This window comes from Amblyomma americanum, chromosome 7 (assembly GCF_052857255.1).
Source record: "Amblyomma americanum isolate KBUSLIRL-KWMA chromosome 7, ASM5285725v1, whole genome shotgun sequence".
Lineage (NCBI taxonomy): Eukaryota > Metazoa > Arthropoda > Arachnida > Ixodida > Ixodidae > Amblyomma > Amblyomma americanum.
Window position 1 is genome coordinate 147,254,271 of NC_135503.1, and position 23,346 is coordinate 147,277,616.

A 23,346-nucleotide genomic window follows, 5' to 3' on the forward strand; every position below is an offset into this window, starting at 1 on the left:
AACAAGCATAGTTTGTAGTTACAAATCTGCACAGTCGTACATAACACACGTAAGCTTGAAGTTATTACGCGAGGGGAGTTTGATTTTATTATTTTTTCCTGTGGTGAGGGTGTCAAACTGGGTGGCGGCAATAGACGGAAAATTACGGCTTGTGTACCGATATATGGCCACACGGTGGGGATACAGCGCTGGCAGCGGAGCTTCAGCGCAGAACGTCGCTTCACACAATTTTCAGCAGTGAACTAAAATTGTAATCTGTGGACGCAAGGCAACATTTTTACATTTGCACCACGATCTTACATTAAAAGGGCACAAAAGGCGTGGACATGGATACAAGAGGACATGGTGTTTCAACAAATACTTTGCACAGTTTTAAAAAACAGGCTTCTTGAATTAGAAGAGCCTTTTTTTCAGCGTAACATTGTCAGCGGTGTACATATAAGAATACAGCTAACTCTCAGAATACAGCCAACTCTCTTATATAACTATATATAGCTAATATCAGAATCTCATATATCGCTAATATTGCTAATATCTCACATATAAAGCTAATATCAGAATACAGCTAACTCTCAGGCTGGTTAACAAATACTACATAGCTAACTTTTTAACTTTTACCGTTGTAGGCTGTATAATTTTTGAGAGGCGTCTAGCCCACCGAAAGTAATTTCGATAAACGCGGCTGCCCTCGGCGTTGTGGTGCAACAATATTTGGCTATTTCCATGAGTAACGTGCCCTGGAGAGGTTGATTTGCCCGCGAGCATCTCCAAAGCGCAAGCGTTTTGGCGCGATGGAGCCAAAATTTGTTGGCCCACAGCGCCGATGGTAACCTTGTTTCCGAAATTATAAAAATGATATGGACATTAATTGCGGTGGGCTACATGCCTCTCAAAATTAAGAAGAGTGAGCTCCTTGTCTTCCTTCTGATTGGATGGCCGGTTTGGGCTGGTAGGTTGCTCGTCGCGAGCAGTGGATGGTGATGGCACGCTTGCTGGTGATCGATACACGGCGGTTAGCAGAACGAAGGGATTAGCGGTCTTCGTCCGCTCGTCTGGCGACATGTTGCCGGTTGGGGCAGCAATTCCAGCTTTTTGGCGAGCAAACTTATTTATTCAAGACGGGATAGACATAAAAAGGCAGGTGAGCAAAATGCAGTTTAAAAAGGGCACTTTTGAAAAGGCTGTTAAAAATGGCCGAGTTTAAGACTCGGCGCGCTCGTCCCAAGTCATTGTTTCCAGCGGAATTTAATCCCTTCGATAATTTGGCGGAGCTTTAGTAAACCAACTCTCGCCCAATTTGAACCAATAGCAATGCAATGGCACCGTATGTACAAGTGGGCGCGTGATTCCGCGTGCGCAGCTCGCTGCATGTGCATTCCATCGCATCGGATTTGCCCTCTCCGCTGACAGCAAAGTAATGTCTTCAGCGGGACGAGGTCGTCGGCCCCCTGCCGGTCAGCAGGGGATGATTCGGCGCCAGAGCTGAAAGGATTAGTGCCGGTAGCCGGCATGGAGGCCTCTCAGTAAATTCCTATTTCCCATGGGGATGACACTCCTGGGAACAGGTGCGGGGGGAGAAAGGCGGGACCCATCGGCGCCGTGGGCTTCTAACTTAACACCTCCCCACCAAGAATGTTGGGGGGACGCTTGCTGTACACACAACATACCGAGGCCCACAATAGCACAAATGATCCGGCCTTCAACCAAATATGGAACGCACACAAGAACAAGGGACCGGGCCCCCACTGGGCGCTGTACCAGCACAAACAAAAAAAAGGAGGGGCATTTCACATCCTACTTACAATAAGCGAAAAGAGTACTAAAAAAGTTACCTTCAGGCATGCAGATATCTCAGTTACAGGAAGACAAGCGGAAATGAAAACCTCTCGTAAAAGCATTAGAAAAATCGCACACGCAACAACACGGAACTAAATACTGAATGAAGAAAGCATACAATAACTGCAGTTCTCATGAAGCGCAACGCGATCCCGACGAGGGCAAGACAAACATAAAGACACGGTGCTCTTCGTCACACACGGATTAAATGTCACAATGGGAACAGTTCACACAGGACACAAGTTGCACAATGGCATGAGCGAATTCTTCGCGTTCCCCCAATCTCACCCACTGCCCCATTGTGTGCTCGAGCCACAAGTGCATTTTTACACTTATCGCCACCCAGCAGAGGCAGAGTGAGTTAAGGCTAGGATCATTAGGCGTTTGTCTTTATCCACCAGAATCGAACACGTGGCCCGATCGCATCAAAGTGAACAACACATGCTGCAGCGTGCAGCCTTCTCACATTCGTCCTGCTCTCCGGCTGTCTCTTATCCTCCTCGGAGACGGCGACCGTCTGCGCATATGGGGCGCAAGCCTCCGCGAAAGGCTTTAAATGCTGGTATCTAGAAAGCCTCTTAGAATGTGGCATGGCCAGCTCAATGAATTCATCATCACCGGCCTCTAGGTTCGCGACCCACCTGTCGCCCAGACCCGTAATGAGATCGCAGCATGGGTCGCGGTTCGCCCCTGTAAGCGGCATCGTAACTTTGCTTCTCTCAGGGAATGGGGTGTCCAGTTCCCCGTCGCTACTGCTGAAATTCCGCTCATCTGCAGCCAAGATTATCGCAGCTTTACACGGATCTGAGTTCTCAGGCTCAGAACATCCTAGCCTACCCAGCTGTGCTGCTGGCTTCTCCAACGCCGTTGTTAAGTGCTGCGCATGCCGTTTGAACGCGTACGCACATGCCGCTTTCGCAACTCTCTGCCTGGCATGCTGGCGCTTCAGTCGGCAACAAAAGGTGGCACGAGGCAACGGGGCCGTCCGAGCAGTTTATACCGTGGCGCTCATCGGTGCCATTAACACCACTAACAACCAGTTCGGCTGCATCGCCAGAGTTAACCTGCACATTTTTTTCATGCGTCGGATTGTTGCTTGGCACATCTGTGGAGCTAACCTCCACCTCGATAATCAACGGCTGCTTTTCTGTGTCGACGATTGAGGTCGACTGCACAACGTGCGGCTCCTCGACGCTGGAGGTCGCTGCACTATCTGCAGGAACCTGGGATTTTCCTCGACTGCTTTCAATAAGCATCGACTGAATGCCGCTGCCGCTATCCTCTTTAAGCGTCGTTCGCGATGATAGGGCATGGATGTGTCTGTGCCATCTTCGGCAGTACACGCGCTGCTCTCCAAGAGCGTTTCTCCTCCTCATTCTCTTCCTCTCCGGCCGTAGCTTCTCTTCGGCTATCGCCAACTGGCGCTTGAGCTCTCGAATAATAGCGTCGCCCCGCTCCTTTTCTCTGGCTCACTCAGCTTGTGACATTTCTGCGCGCTGAGCGCCATACTCATACTCATACCCATAGCCACAGCCACTTCGCCGACTAAATGTAGCCATTGTGCCTTGCGTAATTCTAACCTTACGGCTCAAGCACTCCCGAGGCAAGTAAACTGAGAATGGGGAAACTTACTCGTTGTCGGGCTGTCGGTCATGGCACTTGCTGCGTAACAACCGCAGGTCACGTCCTGAGGCGCAGAAGTGTGGCCGGAATCCAGAGCTCGCAGCAGGCCTATCACGTCCTCTCGGCCTTCAAAGTCGCCAGCCGCATGTGCCGCTGAAGTCGCAGCGCTTCGCTACGTCACTCCACTTCTCTCCCTCCTCGGCACGGTCGTGGAGTCTTGACTCCCAGCTTCTCGCAAGAATACGGCCTGACTTGGACCTTGGTCCCCGGGGCTTCTCACCAAGATTTTGTGCCCCGCCAATCTTGCTGAAGGTACTGCCTCCAGCCGCTCTGCTGGAAGCAGCTCAGACGATCCTGGTCACGGCACCAGTTAACTTTCTTGCCCTCCTGATTGGATGGCCGGTTTGGGCTGGTCAGTTCCTCGTCGCGAGCGGTGGATGGTGATGGCACGCTGGCCGGTGATCGATACACGGCGGTTAGCAGTACGAAGGGATTAGCGGTCTTCGTCCGCTCGTCTGGCGACATGTTGCCGGTTGGGGCAGCAATTCCAGCTTCTTGGCGAGAAAACTTATTTATTCAAGACGGGATAGACATAAAAAAGGCAGGTGAGCAAAAGGCAGTTTAAAAAGGGCAGATTTAAAAAGGCTCTCCCAAGTCATTGTTTCTAGCGGGTTTTAACCCCTTAGATAAATGGGTGGAGCATTAGTAAACCAGCTATCGCGCAATTTGAACCAATAGCAAAGCAATGGCACCGTATGTACAAGCGGGCGAGTTACTCCGCGTGCGCAGCTCGCTGCATGTGCATTCCATCGTGTGCCACGCATCGGATTTGCGGTCTCGTCTCCGCTGACAGAAAAGGAATGCCTTCAGCGGGACGAGGTCGTGGCCCCCTGCCGATAAGCAGGGGCTGATTCGGCGTCAGAGCCGAAAGGATTAGTGCCGGTAGCCGGCATCGAGGTGCCTTACGCGCGGGCGTCGCGCCTCTCAGTAAATTCTTTTTGCCCACCGGGATGACTGCTCCTGGGAAAAGGTGCGGGGGAGAGGGGCGGGACCCATTGGCGCCGTGGGCTTCAAACTTAACAAGAAGTATAATAGTAATATTTAAAAAGTTAACTATTCAATATCAGATAACCAGCCTGCTGTTAGCACGTCTTACCTTTATTGTCACGTACTACACTGCTGACAATGCCACGCGGAAAATTTAAAATTAGTGCCAGGTGTAGTACACTATATATATATATATATATATATATATATATATATATATATATATATATATATATATATATATATATATATATATATATATATATATATATATATATATATATATATATATATATATATATATATATATATATATATATATATATATATATATATATATTGTAGCGAACCTTGACGGCCGGCGTGGCAGAGGGATACAAGCGCTGAAGCCCTCCGTAGCGATATGGACGTCTTCAGTGACGGTGAGCTTCTGCGAACACACGAAATGGAGGTCGTCAGCCAGTTCGTCGGACAATGCAGAAAATTCTACCTCAGCGCGGGCGCAATCGATCACGGCGTTATTTTTTGAGAAGTCCCACCCGAGAATCACGTCGTGGGAACAAGACGGCAAGACCAAGAATTCGACACTGTACAAAATGTCAGCGATGACAACCCGCGCTGTGCATGTGGCCAAAGGTGCGATCCGCTCTTAGGTTGCAGTGCGAAGCGACAAACCAGAAAATGGCGTCGTCACATTCCGTAGGCGACGGCACAGACTCTCATCAATCACTGACACTGCAGCACCCGTTCGACAAGCGCGGACACAGACAGACCGTCGACAGACACCACTAGAATGTTCGTGGGAGAACGATGAGGCCTTGAACTGTTCGAAGAGCACGCAGTTTCTGCCTCTGGAGCTGCGGAAGTTAGTTTCCCTCGTCAGCGGACGTAGGGTGACGGCGCTTAGGCGACAGTGAACGGCGACTTGTGGAGGGGGATCGACGGGTCGTATACGGACGCTGGTCGCTGGCGTGCGCTTCCGGAGGTGGAGCAGCCCGAAACAGCTGGGATGGGAAGGCAGAAGATGCAAACGCTGGAGGGGCGACCATGCGGCGACAACAGTGGCATGCCACTTGGCCGGTGTGATGACCCCCATAATGCGCAGGTCCACACGGGACGGAGAGGCAAAGAGACACCGTATGGCTCAGTTTAAACAAACAGGTATATTCAGTAATTACACATGGTTAAGGTTATACATCAGAGGCTAGGGCGTCCGAGCTTACGTGCCGACGACTTCATGGGGGCGATGGAGTGGCTCCGGAGTTGGGCTCGAGCGGTTGCTGGCAGAAGCTGCACGCCGACGGGCTTCGGCGCTGAAGGCCCTCTTGGCGAACGATGTCGTCCTGAGCGTGCTTGCAGTAGAATTTCAATAGTCGTCCGTTTCTTCGAGGATGGTTCACAAACCCTTCCTCCAGTGTCGCCCGGCCCGGAAGATGAACAGGAGGCGAGCTTGTAGATGATGACAGCAGAGCACAATTTTACAACATACATATACAGAGAGCCAAACTGGAAAAAGCAGAACTGAATCTACAAAAGAACAAACTTTGCACCACTTCACTCATCGACCGGGCAGGCCAGTGCCTAAGCAGCATCACATCACATGCCAAGCATGGAGCCCCAGCTCAGACTGAACTGCATCCGTTTACATGCGCTTTTAAGCACTTGATTAACAAAGGACTAAGGGCGGTCATTTCCAGTGGCCCGCCCAAAGCATCAATTCTCCAATCCAAAATAACATGCGAGATGGGGACCACCCCTTGGGCTGGGCTTAGCCTCGACCCCAGAGTCTGTGAACAATACAAACTAAATAAACAACAAAAACGCCACCACTCTCTCTCAAGTGAGTGTATACACAGGCTCTCTCTTCGGAGCTAATTCACTAGCGCCTGTCTTTCCACATTCTTGGCGAGTACTGCCTGTCCGCCATGACAGGTGTCCGTCGCGGCCCTTCTGGGAAGCTGTGGGTGCCTTCCCGGCGATAGCCCACGACAAAGGGGGGGGAGGGAAAGAATGTCGTCTTCGCGGTTTCGCATAGCGTCGGCTGTGGTACGGCGCGCTCTGGCCCGCTGACAGCTCCCCTGTCCTGGAATGCAACCGGAAATTGGGGAGGACAAAGCCTGTTTCCCCGGGGCGGCGGCGGGACCGGTTTTTCCGGTCGTCACTCAAAGAGCATGGCTGGGCAATTGATGATGCCGCTGTCACGGTTCCCCGTCTACGCCGCGCCGTCGAACGTAGATCCTCGTATCACACACGGAATGTCACACTCGCTCACCCTCCAGAAGAATGTTCTCCGAACATTTGAGTCCACGCAGCTCCCCTTGTCTTTCTGAATCGCCTCGCACAGTGCGTCCGACAAAACACTTTTCGCTGCACTCAACACCACTGCACAACACCAATGCCTCCGCTGTCAATACTGGCGTCTCCAGGGGCAGCACTGATCTTCTTTTACAGATAAACATGAAACTCAGCACCCAAGCCTCTCCTTTCTAGTCCAAACTGGACGAAAATAAATTTACCACAGTTACAAAGGAGCTCCCACTTCTAGCACGATCACGGCACAGACAAAAATATAGATAACGAAAGGAAGTAGGGCAGGTTCTCCATGCGCTCCGCATGCTCTCCTGTGCAGGTGTTACTTAATGACAGAAAGGTTTAACTACCAACTCCGATAACTTAACACATAAGCACATAGCAATGTTATGAGCTGCGGCATTACACAATTCTAACCAGTTCACAACTCCGCTCTGTTTACGCCATTAGTCCGACTTAGCTTTCCGATTTCGCAGCGGATATCGGCCTTCATGAGTCATACTAAATAAGTCTGTGCCCCTTTGTCTGCTTTGGGACTTGCGAGGGCTCGTGGCAGGAGCCTCTCCTGGCGTTATCTGCGCGGCAACCTCGCGCGCTTCTTCTTCTAGCAATGCATGAAGTAAATCCGGTGGCATTCCGGCCGTCACCTCGGGCGCCTGCCGAACAAATGCAGGAGAGGGCGTTTCTTGCGAACTATCTGCGCGCTCCGCTTCACTTCTGTCCCCATCAAAATCCGCGCTTTCCCTTTCCTCATTTCGTGAATACTGAACCGGTGCCGACTTGAGGCGATTTGCGTGTATCCTTATCAAACGCCGGTTCACGTCTCGGACTCTGAAGTTTACCGGAGAAAGCTTCTCGACAACCTCGCACGGTCCTCTCCACTTCGTCTGGAACTTACGAGCTAGCCCAATCTGCCTTTGGCAGTTTTCAATGTACACGCTGTCCCCCACATCAAACGGCGCGTCTCTAGCACTGCGATCGTGCACCTCCTTCCTGCGCTTCGCCGCTTTCTTTAAGGACTCCTTTGCGATGTCCCTCGCCACTTGCAAGCGCGATTCTAGCTCAACCTTATAGTCGTCCAGTGAAGCGTATGGGACACGACGGGGGCCCTCTGGCACTTCACTAGGCTGGTCCGGGTCTCGGCCGTAGAGAAGAAAGAATGGCGATTCGCCCGTGCTCTCGTGTGCTGCGGAATTGTAGGCAAACATTGCATACGGGAGCCACAAGTCCCAGTCCCGCTGGTCGCGCGAAACAAAATGCGACAGGAACCCGGCCACGGTTTGGTTCAGTCGCTCCACCGCGCCGTTGCAAGCCGGATGGTACGGTGTTGTCTGCTTCTTAGCGATCTTAAGCAGCTCGCAAACTCTCCTCATTAGCTGCGACACGAAGTTCGTTCCCCGATCTGTCAAGAGTTGCCTCGGGGGTCCATGTCGGAGCACGATCTGTTCGACAAATGCTCTTGCAACCGTGTCTGCCTTCTGATCTGGGAGTGCTACCGCTTCCGCGTATTTTGAAAGGTGATCGACAAATACTAAAATGTACTTGTTTCCGGAAGTGGTCGTGGGCAATGGGCCCATTATGTCCATACCTGTCCGCTCGAAGGGAGCCGAAACCTCAGGGAACGGCTGAATTGGAGCTGGTCTTCGTCCCTTGGGTGTTTTTCTTTCGAGACAGGAATGACACTTCGCACAGTAGTCTAACATCCTGTCGCATGCCACTCCAAAAGTACAAACGCTCCACACGCCTGCGTGTCTTCGCTACGCCAAAATGACCGGCGCATGGCGCATCGTGAAACGCGCGAAGAACCCTTTCTGTCCACGACCGAGGTATGACGACTCTCTCCCAAGCGGTTTTCTCTGGTCTCCCTTTCCTGGTTGGCCTCGTGCGCCGACACAGGGTGCCGTCTTTGTCAATGAAATAACCTAGCTGTTCGGGATGAGACGGTGCGCCCTCTAAGCTTTCGATTATTCGCTTCAGGTCAGGATCTTTGCACTGCTCTGTGCGTAATTCGGCGGGGTCGACTACGGGGACAAACTCTTCTATAGCTGCCACGGCAGCTGTGCGGCTGAGTGCATCAGCGTTCAGATGTGTCTTTCCTGACTTGTGCTCAACTTCAAAGCAGTATTCCTGCAGGTGTAGATTCCATCTAGCGAGTCGCGAGCTAGGGTCCCTGACACTCATCACCCATTTCAGAGGATGGCAGTCTGTGACTAGCTTGAATTTGCGGCCGTAAAGGTAGCATCTGAAGTGCTTTACTGCCCAGACAACGGCGAGGCACTCCCTTTCCGTAGCTCCGTACTTTTGCTCTGTGGGGCTCAACTGTCGGCTAGCAAAAGCAACGGGATGTTCTTTGCCCTCGATAACCTGAGATAGCACGGCACCAACTGCGAACTTTGACGCATCTGTGGCCATAACGAAGGGCAAACTAAAATCCGGGTGGCGTAACAGCGGTGCACTCATTAGCTTCCTTTTCAGGGCCCCAAAAGCATTCTCCGCGTTTTCGTCCCAACGAAAGGCGACATTTTTGGCTGTTAAGGCGGTGAGCGGCTTAGCGAGCTTGGCGAACTCCTCTATGTGCCTTCGGTAGTAACCGATCAGGCCGAGAAACTGCCGGACCTGGCGGACGCTAGTCGGGGATGGAAAATCCGAGACACACCTTAGTTTCTCAGGGTCCGGTCGCACGCCGTCAGCTGAAACAACGTGCCCGAGGTATTTCACCTCGTTTTTGAGGAATTGGCACTTAGAGGGCTTCAGTTTGAGACCCGCTGCTCTTAGTCGCACCAAAACCTGCTCAATATCGCGCAAATGGTTATCAAAACTGCCACTGTATATGATAATGTCATCCATATACACGAAGCACAGCCTCCCCAGAAGACCTGCCAGGATAACATCAGCGGTTCTCTGCCAGACAGCAGGGCTGTTGGCCAGACCCATCGGCATTCTTTTCCATTCATAGTGCCCTGAGGGCGTGTTGAATGCCGTTTTCTCGGCATCTGCCGGATCCATTGCTATCTGCCAGAATCCCGCCGCCATGTCCACTACCGTGAAGTACCTGGCAGAGCCCAGCTGAGAAAGCGTCTCCTGTATATTGGGGATGGGGTATGGATCGATGCGAGTTACGGCATTTAGTTTGCGGTAGTCCACTACCAATCGATACGAGCCATCTGGCTTTTCCACCAATAGTGCTGGTGCTCCCCAGGGTGACTTTGAGTGTTCGACAATGCCGCGATCAATCAGGTCCTGCACCTGCCGCTCCATCTCCTCACGTTGGGAGTAAGGAATCCTGTACGCACTCTGGTAAACGGGCGATGAAGTGCCGGTTTCTATCCTGTGCTTTATAACGCCACAGCAGCCCAAATCCAGGTTGGACGCGGCGAATACCTCCGAGTAGTCGTTCAGCAAACCAGCCAGAGCCTCCCTCTCTCTGGATTTTACGTGAGAAAGATCGAACGACACCTTTGGAGCAGCCGAAGGACTAGCATGCTCTACAGTTGCGAGTACCGTATCGGTGGGCTCACGTTGCTCTATCGCAGAGGTGAAGAAAGCCAATGTTTTGTTCTTGGGAAGGCTCAGTGGCTGCTGGCTACAGTTAACCACCCGTAGGGGCACTCTCTGGGCGTCATTAACTGTCACGAGGCACGCGGCTGCCTTCAGGCCATTGCTGAGAGAGTCGACCGGCTCAAGCACTCCCACGGCGCCGCTCTCTACATCTGAAGGCACAAACGCGTACAAAATGTGCTCCGACCAAGGAAGGACGACCGCCTCCTCGACCAGCCGGACGGCAACCCGCGAATATACCTTCTCCAATGATCCCACTGTTTGACGGGTGTCAATATCGGTAATGCGAATCTCAGCCCCTCTCCTGTTCAAAAACGGAACTTTTGAGCCGCCCGCATTAACCTCTTCCTCAGAGAATGAGACTACTACCTTCCCTTTTCTCAAAAAATCCTGCCCTAATATACCTGACACTCCGTTTGGCAGAGACACCGTGTCCGGGCATACGTAGCAGGGGTGCTCCAATGCAATTCCGCCGAGAGAGAAGTGTAACCGGTAGAGTCCACTTATGCCAAGAGGATCCCCCGTTATGCCTACAAATTTGGTTGCCATACCCCCAGACGCTTCCAACACCTCGCGGTCCCCCTTCCTTCGAAGCGTGTTAAAACTGCTCTCCTTAAGCAATGTCACCTTTGACCCCGTATCTATCAACAATTCCATGCAACAACCATTTAACTTGCAACGCACAACAGGGCATGCCTCGTCGGCCACACAAACTACCACCACCTCATCATCTACTGCTTCCTCCCCACGCTCCTCAGGCTGGGGAGGACTAACTAGTTCTTTGACTCGGTATCTGGAGCCCCGCTGTAGGCTTGCTTAGGGCGTGTCTCGCCTGCTTCTCTTTGTGGCTCCCCACGGCGCATGTTTTGGCAGAACCTGGCGATGTGTCCGCGACCCTGGCAAGCGAAGCATACGATTTCTTCAAAATCTCGCATACCGCGCCTGTAGCTTTGTGGCGGTCTCCGGTTTCCAGCGAATGGGCGCTGTTGAGCGCGCGCTTCAACCTGGCGTTCTACCTGCTGAGTTAGCAGCTGTTCCAAGCGATCTAACCGCTCTGTCAAGATAGCAACCTCAGGCTTGAGCACCGCTCTCTCTATGACGCGTACTCTCGCTGCGGCTGTCGTTAACGCCTCATTATATTCCTCATCCAATGCGGCCTCCACGGCTTGGTCGAAATTGCTCGGCTTGCGCGAGAGCACGAACCGGCGCACGGGGTCTTGCAGACCAGCCACGAACAAAGCGGTCATTTCCTCTTTAAGTATATCCTCCGCGTATTTCTTCTTAAGCTGGTCTCCTTCCTCCTCCCTGCTTAACGTATCGCGCGCTAAGCGCTGAAGCCGCGACGCAAACGTTCGCACGTCCTCCCCTACCATCTGTCCGGCGTCACGGAACCTCTGTACTCGCACGTGACGTGGTTCAGTGTCAAAATGCTCAAACGCGAGCTTCTTAAATTCCGCAAATGATTTTGTGGATTTTACTTTTTCGTCTCGCCATGCAAAATCATGAGCAGCTCCTGCCATCTTACACCTCGCCATTCCCAGCATTTGAGCATCGGACCATCCCCCCATTTTCCCAATCTCTTCTAGCATGGAAAAGAAATCGCAGATTGGAACCCCTGTCTTATCTCCCGTAAACGTCGGAATGACGCTTCCTAATGCCAACATGCTTGCTCCGAGCGACGGCTGTGGAGTGGGAGCTCCCTCAGATACAGTCATTTTTTTTTTCAAGCCCTCCAGTGCCTCAAGCCTCTCAAATGGGGGTAAAAAGTCCCACAATCAGTCCCGTGATTCCCTTTTGATTACAATTTTGAAGTCATGAATGTCACAGCATTCAGAGGACATTTGCTTTTGAGACCCCACTTCTGACACCAGTGTGATGACCCCCATAATGCGCAGGTCCACACGGGACGGAGAGGCAAAGAGACACCGTATGGCTCAGTTTAAACAAACAGGTATATTCAGTAATTACACATGGTTAAGGTTATACATCAGAGGCTAGGGCGTCCGAGCTTACGTGCCGACGACTTCATGGGGGCGATGGAGTGGCTCCGGAGTTGGGCTCGAGCGGTTGCTGGCAGAAGCTGCACGCCGACGGGCTTCGGCGCTGAAGGCCCTCTTGGCGAACGATGTCGTCCTGAGCGTGCTTGCAGTAGAATTTCAATAGTCGTCCGTTTCTTCGAGGATGGTTCACAAACCCTTCCTCCAGTGTCGCCCGGCCCGGAAGATGAACAGGAGGCGAGCTTGTAGATGATGACAGCAGAGCACAATTTTACAACATACATATACAGAGAGCCAAACTGGAAAAAGCAGAACTGAATCTACAAAAGAACAAACTTTGCACCACTTCACTCATCGACCGGGCAGGCCAGTGCCTAAGCAGCATCACATCACATGCCAAGCATGGAGCCCCAGCTCAGACTGAACTGCATCCGTTTACATGCGCTTTTAAGCACTTGATTAACAAAGGACTAAGGGCGGTCATTTCCAGTGGCCCGCCCAAAGCATCAATTCTCCAATCCAAAATAACATGCGAGATGGGGACCACCCCTTGGGCTGGGCTTAGCCTCGACCCCAGAGTCTGTGAACAATACAAACTAAATAAACAACAAAAACGCCACCACTCTCTCTCAAGTGAGAGTATACACAGGCTCTCTCTTCGGAGCTAATTCACTAGCGCCTGTCTTTCCACATTCTTGGCGAGTACTGCCTGTCCGCCATGACAGGTGTCCGTCGCGGCCCTTCTGGGAAGCTGTGGGTGCCTTCCCGGCGATAGCCCACGACAAAGGGGGGGGAGGGAAAGAATGTCGTCTTCGCGGTTTCGCATAGCGTCGGCTGTGGTACGGCGCGCTCTGGCCCGCTGACAGCTCCCCTGTCCTGGAATGCAACCGGAAATTGGGGAGGACAAAGCCTGTTTCCCCGGGGCGGCGGCGGGACCGGTTTTTCCGGTCGTCACTCAAAGAGCATGGCTGGGCAATTGATGATGCCGCTGTCACGGTTCCCCGTCTACGCCGCGCCGTCGAACGTGGATCCTCGTATCACACACGGAATGTCACACCGGGGAAACAGCACGAAAAGCATATAATTCGATTGTACGGTGTGCGCCAAGGGTTGTAATGTGGAGAAGAGGGAGGATGAAGCGGGGCCGCTGGTGGGACCGGTGCCGGACGCAGGACAGTCGGACTGAGTGGAAGCGCCACAGGCCGAGGCTGCGCAGCCACGGCGGCATATGTCAAGGGCGCCGCCGCAGGAGTGGAGGGTCTATAATGTGCCGCGGCTTCAGCGTACGACAAAGGAGGGACGTAAGGAACTTCAGGCAGGGTAGGACGAGCCTCGGCGACTTGTTCTCGGATGATGCGCTGAAGCGAAGGCACACAAGGAGAGGGAGCGTCAGGACTTGGGTGGACGAGAGAAAGCTGACCAGCAACTTCTTCGCGAACAAACTGCTTTATCTGGGGTAACAGTGGCGAGTGGTCGGAGTCAGACGTCAAAGCCCCCAGCGGCTCCGGGTGCGAGAGGGGAGAGCGAGTGAGAAGACGGCGCTTGCCTAGTTCGTCGTAGCTTTGGCATTGGGCAAGGACGTCGACGACGTTTGCTGGACTTTTGGCCAGATGCATCGGAAACGCGTCGTCGTCGATGGCCTTCAGGATGTGATCGATCTTGGCGCGCTCCGGCATCGAAGAATCCACACGCCTTCACAGGTCCACGACATCATCAATGTAGCTGGGGAAATTTTCACCAGGCAACTGAGCCCGAGCCCGTAGGCGTTGTTCGGCGCTGTTGTGCTCGCGCTTCCTTCCTGCTGTAGAGTTCGGCGAATTTGGACATGGGGAAGATTCCCTGAGGACCACCGCGATGGTGGATGAGCCCTCAGGGGAGACGTGGCTGCAGGAATGCCGGAAGCAGCGACGATAATAGCATCCCACTTGTTCGAACAGGAATACCGGAAGCAGCGACGACCATAGCGTCCCCACGTATTCTTTCAGGAATGCCGGAAGCAACGACGACCATAGCGTCCCCACGTATTCGTTCACGAATGCCGGAAGCAGCGACGACCATAGCGTCCCCACGTATTCGTTCACGAATGCCGGAAGCAGCGACGACCATAGCGTCCCCACGTATTCGTTCACGAATGCCGGAAGCAGCGACGACCATAGCGTCCCCACGTATTCGTTCAGGAATGCCGGAAGCAGCGACGACCATAGCGTCCCCACGTATTCGTTCAGGAATGCCGGAAGCAGCGACGACCATAGCGTCCCCATGTATTCGTTCAGGAATGCCGGAAGCAGTGACGACCATAGCGTCCCCACGTATTCGTTCAGGGATGCCGGAAGCGGCGACGACCATAGCGTCCCCACGTATTCGTTCAGGAATGCCAGAAGCAGCGGCGACCATAGCGTCCCCACGTATTCGTTCAGGAATGCCGGAAGCAGCGACGACCATAGCGTCCCCACGTATTCGTTCATGAATTCCGGAAGCAGCGACGACCATAGCATCCCCACGTATTCCTTCAGGAATGCCGGAAGCTGCGACGACCATAGCGTCCCCACGTATTCGTTCAGGAATGCCGGAAGCAGCGACGACCATAGCGTCCCCACGTATTCGTTCAGGAATGCCGGAAGCAGCGACGACCATAGCGTCCCCACGTATTCGTTCAGGAATGCCGGAAGCAGCGACGACCATAGCGTCCCCACGTATGCGTTCAGGAATGCCGGAAGCAGCGACGACCATAGCGTACCCGCGTATTCGTTCAGGAATGCCGGAAGCAGCGACGACCATAGCGTAACCACGTATTCGTTCAGGAAAGCCAGAAGCAGCGACGACCATAGCGTCCCCACGTATTCGTTCAGGAATGCCGGAAGCAGCGACGACCATAGCGTCCCCACTTATTCGTTCATGAATGCCGGAAGCAGCGACGACCATAGCGTCCCCACGTATTCGTTCAGGAATACCGGAAGCAGCGACGACCATAGCGTCCCCACGTATTCGTTCAGGAATGCCGGAAGCAGCGACGACCATAGCGTCCCCACGTATTCGTTCAGGAATGCCGGAAGCAGCGACGACCACAGCGTCCCCACGTATTCGTTCAGGAATGCCGGAAGCAGCAACGACCATAGCGTCCCCACGTATTCGTTCAGGAATGCCGGAAGCATCGACGACCATAGCGTCCCCACGTATTCGTTCAGGAATGCCGGAAGCAGCGACGACCATAGCGTCCCCACGTATTCGTTCAGGAATGCCGGAAGCAGTGACGACCATAGCGTCCCCACGTATTCGTTCAGGAATGCCGGAAGCAGCGACGACCATAGCGTCCCCTCGTATTCGTTCAGGAATGCCAGAAGCAGCGACGACCATAGCGTCCCCACGTATTCGTTCAGGAATGCCGGAAGCAGCGACGACCATAGCGTCCCCACGTATTCGTTCAGGAATGCCGGAAGCAGCGACGACCATAGCGTCCCCATGTATTCGTTCAGGAATGCCGGAAGCAGTGACGACCATAGCGTCCCCACGTATTCGTTCAGGGATGCCGGAAGCGGCGACGACCATAGCGTCCCCACGTATTCGTTCAGGAATGCCAGAAGCAGCGGCGACCATAGCGTCCCCACGTATTCGTTCAGGAATGCCGGAAGCAGCGACGACCATAGCGTCCCCACGTATTCGTTCATGAATTCCGGAAGCAGCGACGACCATAGCATCCCCACGTATTCCTTCAGGAATGCCGGAAGCAGCGACGACCATAGCGTCCCCACGTATTCGTTTAGGAATGCCGGAAGCAGCGACGACCATAGCGTCCCCACGTATTCGTTCTGGAATGCCGGAAGCAGCGACGACCATAGCGTCCCCATGTATTCGTTGAGGAATGCCGGAAGCAGTGACGACCATAGCGTCCCCACGTATTGGTTCAGGAATGCCGGAAGCAGCGACGACCATAGCGTCCCCACGTATTCGTTCAGGAATGCCGGAAGCAGCGACGACCATAGCGTCCCCACGTATGCGTTCAGGAATGACGGAAGCAGCGACGACCATAGCGTGCCCACGTATTCGTTCAGGAAGGCCGGAAGCAGCGACGACCATAGCGTAACCACGTATTCGTTCAGGAAAGCCACAAGCAGCGACGACCATAGCGTCCCCACGTATTCGTTCAGGAATGCCGGAAGCAGCGACGACCATAGCGTCCCCACGTATTCGTTCATGAATGCCGGAAGCAGCGACGACCATAGCGTCCCCACGTTTCGTTCAGGAATACCGGAAGCAGCGACGACCATAGCGTCCCCACGTATTTGTTCAGGAATGCCGGAAGCAGCGACGACCATAGCGTCCCCACGTATGCGTTCAGGCATGCCGGAAGCAGCGACGACCATAGCGTCCCCACGTATTTGTTCAGGAATGCCGGAAGCAGCGACGACCATAGCTTCCCCACGTATTCGTTCAGGAATGCCGGAAGCAGCGACGACCATAGCGTCCCCACGTATTCGTTCATGAATGCCGGAAGCAGCGACGACCATAGCGTCCCCATGTATTCGTTCAGGAATGCTGGAAGCAGCGACGACCATAGCGTCCCCGCGTATGCGTTCAGGCATGCCGGAAGCAGCGACGACCATAGCGTCCCCACGTATTTGTTCAGGAATGCCGGAAGCAGCGACGACCATAGCGTCAACACGTATTCGTTCAGGAATGCCGGAAGCAGCGACGACCATAGCGTCCCCACGTATTCGTTCAGGAATGCCGGAAGCAGCGACGACTATAGCGTCCCCATGTATTCGTTCAGGAATGCCGGAAGCAGCGACGACCATAGCGTCCCCATGTATTCGTTCAGGAATGCCGGAAGCAGCGACGATAATAGCGTCCCACTTGTTCGAACAGGAATACCGGAAGCAGCGACGACCATAGCGTCCCCACGTATTCTTTCAGGAATGCCGGAAGCAACGACGACCATAGCGTCCCCACGTATTCGTTCACGAATGCCGGAAGCAGCGACGACCATAGCGTCCCCACGTATTCGTTCACGAATGCCGGAAGCAGCGACGACCATAGCGTCCCCACGTATTCGTTCAGGAATGCCGGAAGCAGCGACGACCATAGCGTCCCCACGTATTCGTTTAGGAATGCCGGAAGCAGCGACGACCATAGCGTCCCCACGTATTCGTTCAGGAATGCCGGAAGCAGTGACGACCATAGCGTCCCCACGTATTCGTTCAGGGATGCCGGAAGCGGCGACGACCATAGCGTCCCCACGTATTCGTTCAGGAATGCCAGAAGCAGCGGCGACCATAGCGTCCCCACGTATTCGTTCAGGAATGCCGGAAGCAGCGACGACCATAGCGTCCCCACGTATTCGTTCATGAATTCCGGAAGCAGCGACGACCATAGCATCCCCACGTATTCCTTCAGGAATGCCGGAAGCAGCGACGACCATAGCGTCCCCACGTATTCGTTCAGGAATGCCGGAAGCAGCGACGACCATAGCGTCCCCACGTATTCGTTCAGGAATGCCGGAAGCAGCGACGACCATAGCGTCCCCACGTATTCGTTCAGGAATGCCGGAAGCAGCGACGACCATAGCGTCCCCACGTATGCGTTCAGGAATGCCGGAAGCAGCGACGACCATAGCGTACCCCCGTATTCGTTCAGGAATGCCGGAAGCAGCGACGACCATAGCGTAACCACGTATTCGTTCAGGAAAGCCAGAAGCAGCGACGACCATAGCGTCCCCACGTATTCGTTCAGGAATGCCGGAAGCAGCGACGACCATAGCGTCCCCACGTATTCGTTCAGGAATACCGGAAGCAGCGACGACCATAGCGTCCCCACGTATTCGTTCAGGAATGCCGGAAGCAGCGACGACCATAGCGTCCCCACGTATTCGTTCAGGAATGCCGGAAGCAGCGACGACCACAGCGTCCCCACGTATTCGTTCAGGAATGCCGGAAGCAGCAACGACCATAGCGTCCCCACGTATTCGTTCAGGAATGCCGGAAGCAGCGACGACCATAGCGTCCCCACGTATTCGTTCAGGAATGCCGGAAGCAGTGACGACCATAGCGTCCCCACGTATTCGTTCAGGAATGCCGGAAGCAGCGACGACCATAGCGTCCCCTCGTATTCGTTCAGGAATGCCAGAAGCAGCGACGACCATAGCGTCCCCACGTATTCGTTCAGGAATGCCGGAAGCAGCGACGACCATAGCGTCCCCACGTATTCGTTCAGGAATGCCGGAAGCAGCGACGACCATAGCGTCCCCATGTATTCGTTCAGGAATGCCGGAAGCAGTGACGACCATAGCGTCCCCACGTATTCGTTCAGGGATGCCGGAAGCGGCGACGACCATAGCGTCCCCACGTATTCGTTCAGGAATGCCAGAAGCAGCGGCGACCATAGCGTCCCCACGTATTCGTTCAGGAATGCCGGAAGCAGCGACGACCATAGCGTCCCCACGTATTCGTTCATGAATTCCGGAAGCAGCGACGACCATAGCATCCCCACGTATTCCTTCAGGAATGCCGGAAGCAGCGACGACCATAGCGTCCCCACGTATTCGTTTAGGAATGCCGGAAGCAGCGACGACCATAGCGTCCCCACGTATTCGTTCTGGAATGCCGGAAGCAGCGACGACCATAGCGTCCCCATGTATTCGTTGAGGAATGCCGGAAGCAGTGACGACCATAGCGTCCCCACGTATTGGTTCAGGAATGCCGGAAGCAGCGACGACCATAGCGTCCCCACGTATTCGTTCAGGAATGCCGGAAGCAGCGACGACCATAGCGTCCCCACGTATGCGTTCAGGAATGACGGAAGCAGCGACGACCATAGCGTGCCCACGTATTCGTTCAGGAAGGCCGGAAGCAGCGACGACCATAGCGTAACCACGTATTCGTTCAGGAAAGCCACAAGCAGCGACGACCATAGCGTCCCCACGTATTCGTTCAGGAATGCCGGAAGCAGCGACGACCATAGCGTCCCCACGTATTCGTTCATGAATGCCGGAAGCAGCGACGACCATAGCGTCCCCACGTTTCGTTCAGGAATACCGGAAGCAGCGACGACCATAGCGTCCCCACGTATTCGTTCAGGAATGCCGGAAGCAGCGACGACCATAGCGTCCCCACGTATGCGTTCAGGCATGCCGGAAGCAGCGACGACCATAGCGTCCCCACGTATTTGTTCAGGAATGCCGGAAGCAGCGACGACCATAGCTTCCCCACGTATTCGTTCAGGAATGCCGGAAGCAGCGACGACCATAGCGTCCCCACGTATTCGTTCATGAATGCCGGAAGCAGCGACGACCATAGCGTCCCCATGTATTCGTTCAGGAATGCTGGAAGCAGCGACGACCATAGCGTCCCCGCGTATGCGTTCAGGCATGCCGGAAGCAGCGACGACCATAGCGTCCCCACGTATTTGTTCAGGAATGCCGGAAGCAGCGACGACCATAGCGTCAACACGTATTCGTTCAGGAATGCCGGAAGCAGCGACGACCATAGCGTCCCCACGTATTCGTTCAGGAATGCCGGAAGCAGCGACGACTATAGCGTCCCCATGTATTCGTTCAGGAATGCCGGAAGCAGCGACGACCATAGCGTCCCCATGTATTCGTTCAGGAATGCCGGAAGCAGCGACGATAATAGCGTCCCACTTGTTCGAACAGGAATACCGGAAGCAGCGACGACCATAGCGTCCCCACGTATTCTTTCAGTAATGCCGGAAGCAACGACGACCATAGCGTCCCCACGTATTCGTTCACGAATGCCGGAAGCAGCGACGACCATAGCGTCCCCACGTATTCGTTCACGAATGCCGGAAGCAGCGACGACCATAGCGTCCCCACGTATTCGTTCAGGAATGCCGGAAGCAGCGACGACCATAGCGTCCCCACGTATTCGTTTAGGAATGCCGGAAGCAGCGACGACCATAGCGTCCCCACGTATTCGTTCAGGAATGCCGGAAGCAGTGACGACCATAGCGTCCCCACGTATTCGTTCAGGGATGCCGGAAGCGGCGACGACCATAGCGTCCCCACGTATTCGTTCAGGAATGCCAGAAGCAGCGGCGACCATAGCGTCCCCACGTATTCGTTCAGGAATGCCGGAAGCAGCGACGACCATAGCGTCCCCACGTATTCGTTCATGAATTCCGGAAGCAGCGACGACCATAGCATCCCCACGTATTCCTTCAGGAATGCCGGAAGCAGCGACGACCATAGCGTCCCCACGTATTCGTTCAGGAATGCCGGAAGCAGCGACGACCATAGCGTCCCCACGTATTCGTTCAGGAATGCCGGAAGCAGCGACGACCATAGCGTCCCCACGTATTCGTTCAGGAATGCCGGAAGCAGCGACGACCATAGCGTCCCCACGTATGCGTTCAGGAATGCCGGAAGCAGCGACGACCATAGCGTACCCCCGTATTCGTTCAGGAATGCCGGAAGCAGCGACGACCATAGCGTAACCACGTATTCGTTCAGGAAAGCCAGAAGCAGCGACGACCATAGCGTCCCCACGTATTCGTTCAGGAATGCCGGAAGCAGCGACGACCATAGCGTCCCCACGTATTCGTTCAGGAATACCGGAAGCAGCGACGACCATAGCGTCCCCACGTATTCGTTCAGGAATGCCGGAAGCAGCGACGACCATAGCGTCCCCACGTATTCGTTCAGGAATGCCGGAAGCAGCGACGACCACAGCGTCCCCACGTATTCGTTCAGGAATGCCGGAAGCAGCAACGACCATAGCGTCCCCACGTATTCGTTCAGGAATGCCGGAAGCATCGACGACCATAGCGTCCCCACGTATTCGTTCAGGAATGCCGGAAGCAGCGACGACCATAGCGTCCCCACGTATTCGTTCAGGAATGCCGGAAGCAGTGACGACCATAGCGTCCCCACGTATTCGTTCAGGAATGCCGGAAGCAGCGACGACCATATTGTCCCCTCGTATTCGTTCAGGAATGCCAGAAGCAGCGACGACCATAGCGTCCCCACGTATTCGTTCAGGAATGCCTGAAGCAGCGACGACCATAGCGTCCCCACGTATTCGTTCAGGAATGCCGGAAGCAGTGACGACCATAGCGTCCCCATGTATTCGTTCACTAATGCCGGAAGCAGTGTCGACCATAGCGTCCCCACGTATTCGTTCAGGGATGCCGGAAGCGGCGACGACCATAGCGTCCCCACGTATTCGTTCAGGAATGCCAGAAGCAGCGGCGACCATAGCGTCCCCACGTATTCGTTCAGGAATGCCGGAAGCAGCGACGACCATAGCGTCCCCACGTATTCGTTCATGAATTCCGGAAGCAGCGACGACCATAGCATCCCCACGTATTCCTTCAGGAATGCCGGAAGCAGCGACGACCATAGCGTCCCCACGTATTCGTTCAGGAACGCCGGAAGCAGCGACGACCATAGCGTCCCCACGTATTCGTTCTGGAATGCCGGAAGCAGCGACGACCATAGCGTCCCCATGTATTTTTTCAGGAATGCCGGAAGCAGTGACGACCATAGCGTCCCCACGTATTGGTTCAGGAATGCCGGAAGCACCGACGACCATAGCGTCCCCACGTATTCGTTCAGGAATGCCGGAAGCAGCGACGACCATAGCGTCCCCACGTATGCGTTCAGGAATGCCGGAAGCAGCGACGACCATAGCGTGCCCACGTATTCGTTCAGGAATGCCGGAAGCAGCGACGACCATAGCGTAACCACGTATTCGTTCAGGAAATCCACAAGCAGCGACGACCATAGCGTCCCCACGTATTCGTTCAGGAATGCCGGAAGCAGCGACGACCATAGCGTCCCCACGTATTCGTTCATGAATGCCGGAAGCAGCGACGACCATAGCGTCCCCACGTATTCGTTCAGGAATACCGGAAGCAGCGACGACCATAGCGTCCCCACGTATTCGTTCAGGAATTCCGGAAGCAGCGACGACCACAGCGTCCCCACGTATTCATTCAGGAATGCCGGAAGCAGCAACGACCATAGCGTCCCCACGTATGCGTTCAGGAATGCCGGAAGCAGCGACGACCATAGCGTCCCCACGTATTCGTTCAGGAATGCCGGAAGCAGCGACGACCATAGCGTCCCCACGTATTCGTTCAGGAATGCCGGAAGCAGCGACGACCATAGCGTCCCCACGTATTCGTTCATGAATTCCGGAAGCAGCGACGACCATAGCATCCCCACGTATTCCTTCAGGAATGCCGGAAGCAGCGACGACCATAGGGTCCCCACGTATTCGTTCAGGAATGCCGGAAGCAGCGACGACCATAGCGTCCCCACGTATTCGTTCAGGAACGCCGGAAGCAGCGACGACCATAGCGTCCCCACGTATTCGTTCTGGAATGCCGGAAGCAGCGACGACCATAGCGTCCCCATGTATTTTTTCAGGAATGCCGGAAGCAGTGACGACCATAGCGTCCCCACGTATTGGTTCAGGAATGCCGGAAGCAGCGACGACCATAGCGTCCCCACGTATTCGTTCAGGAATGCTGGAAGCAGCGACGACCATAGCGTCCCCACGTATTCGTTCAGGAATGCCGGAAGCAGCGGCGACCACAGCGTCCCCACGTAGTCGTTCAGGAATGCCGGAAGCAGCAACGACCATAGCGTCCCCACGTATGCGTTCAGGAATGCCGGAAGCAGCGACGACCATAGCGTCCCCACGTATTCGTTTAGGAATGCCGGAAGCAGCGACGACCATAGCGTCCCCACGTATTCGTTCAGGAATGCCAGAAGCAGCGGCGATCATAGCGTCCCCACGTATTCGTTCAGGAATGCCGGAAGCAGCGACGACCATAGCGTCCCCACGTATTCGTTCAGGAATGCCAGAAGCAGCGACGACCATAGCGTCCCCACGTATTCGTTCATGAATGCCGGAAGCAGCGACGACCATAGCGTCCCCACGTATTCGTTCAGGAATACCGGAAGCAGCGACGACCATAGCGTCCCCACGTATTCGTTCATGAATGCAGGAAGCAGCAA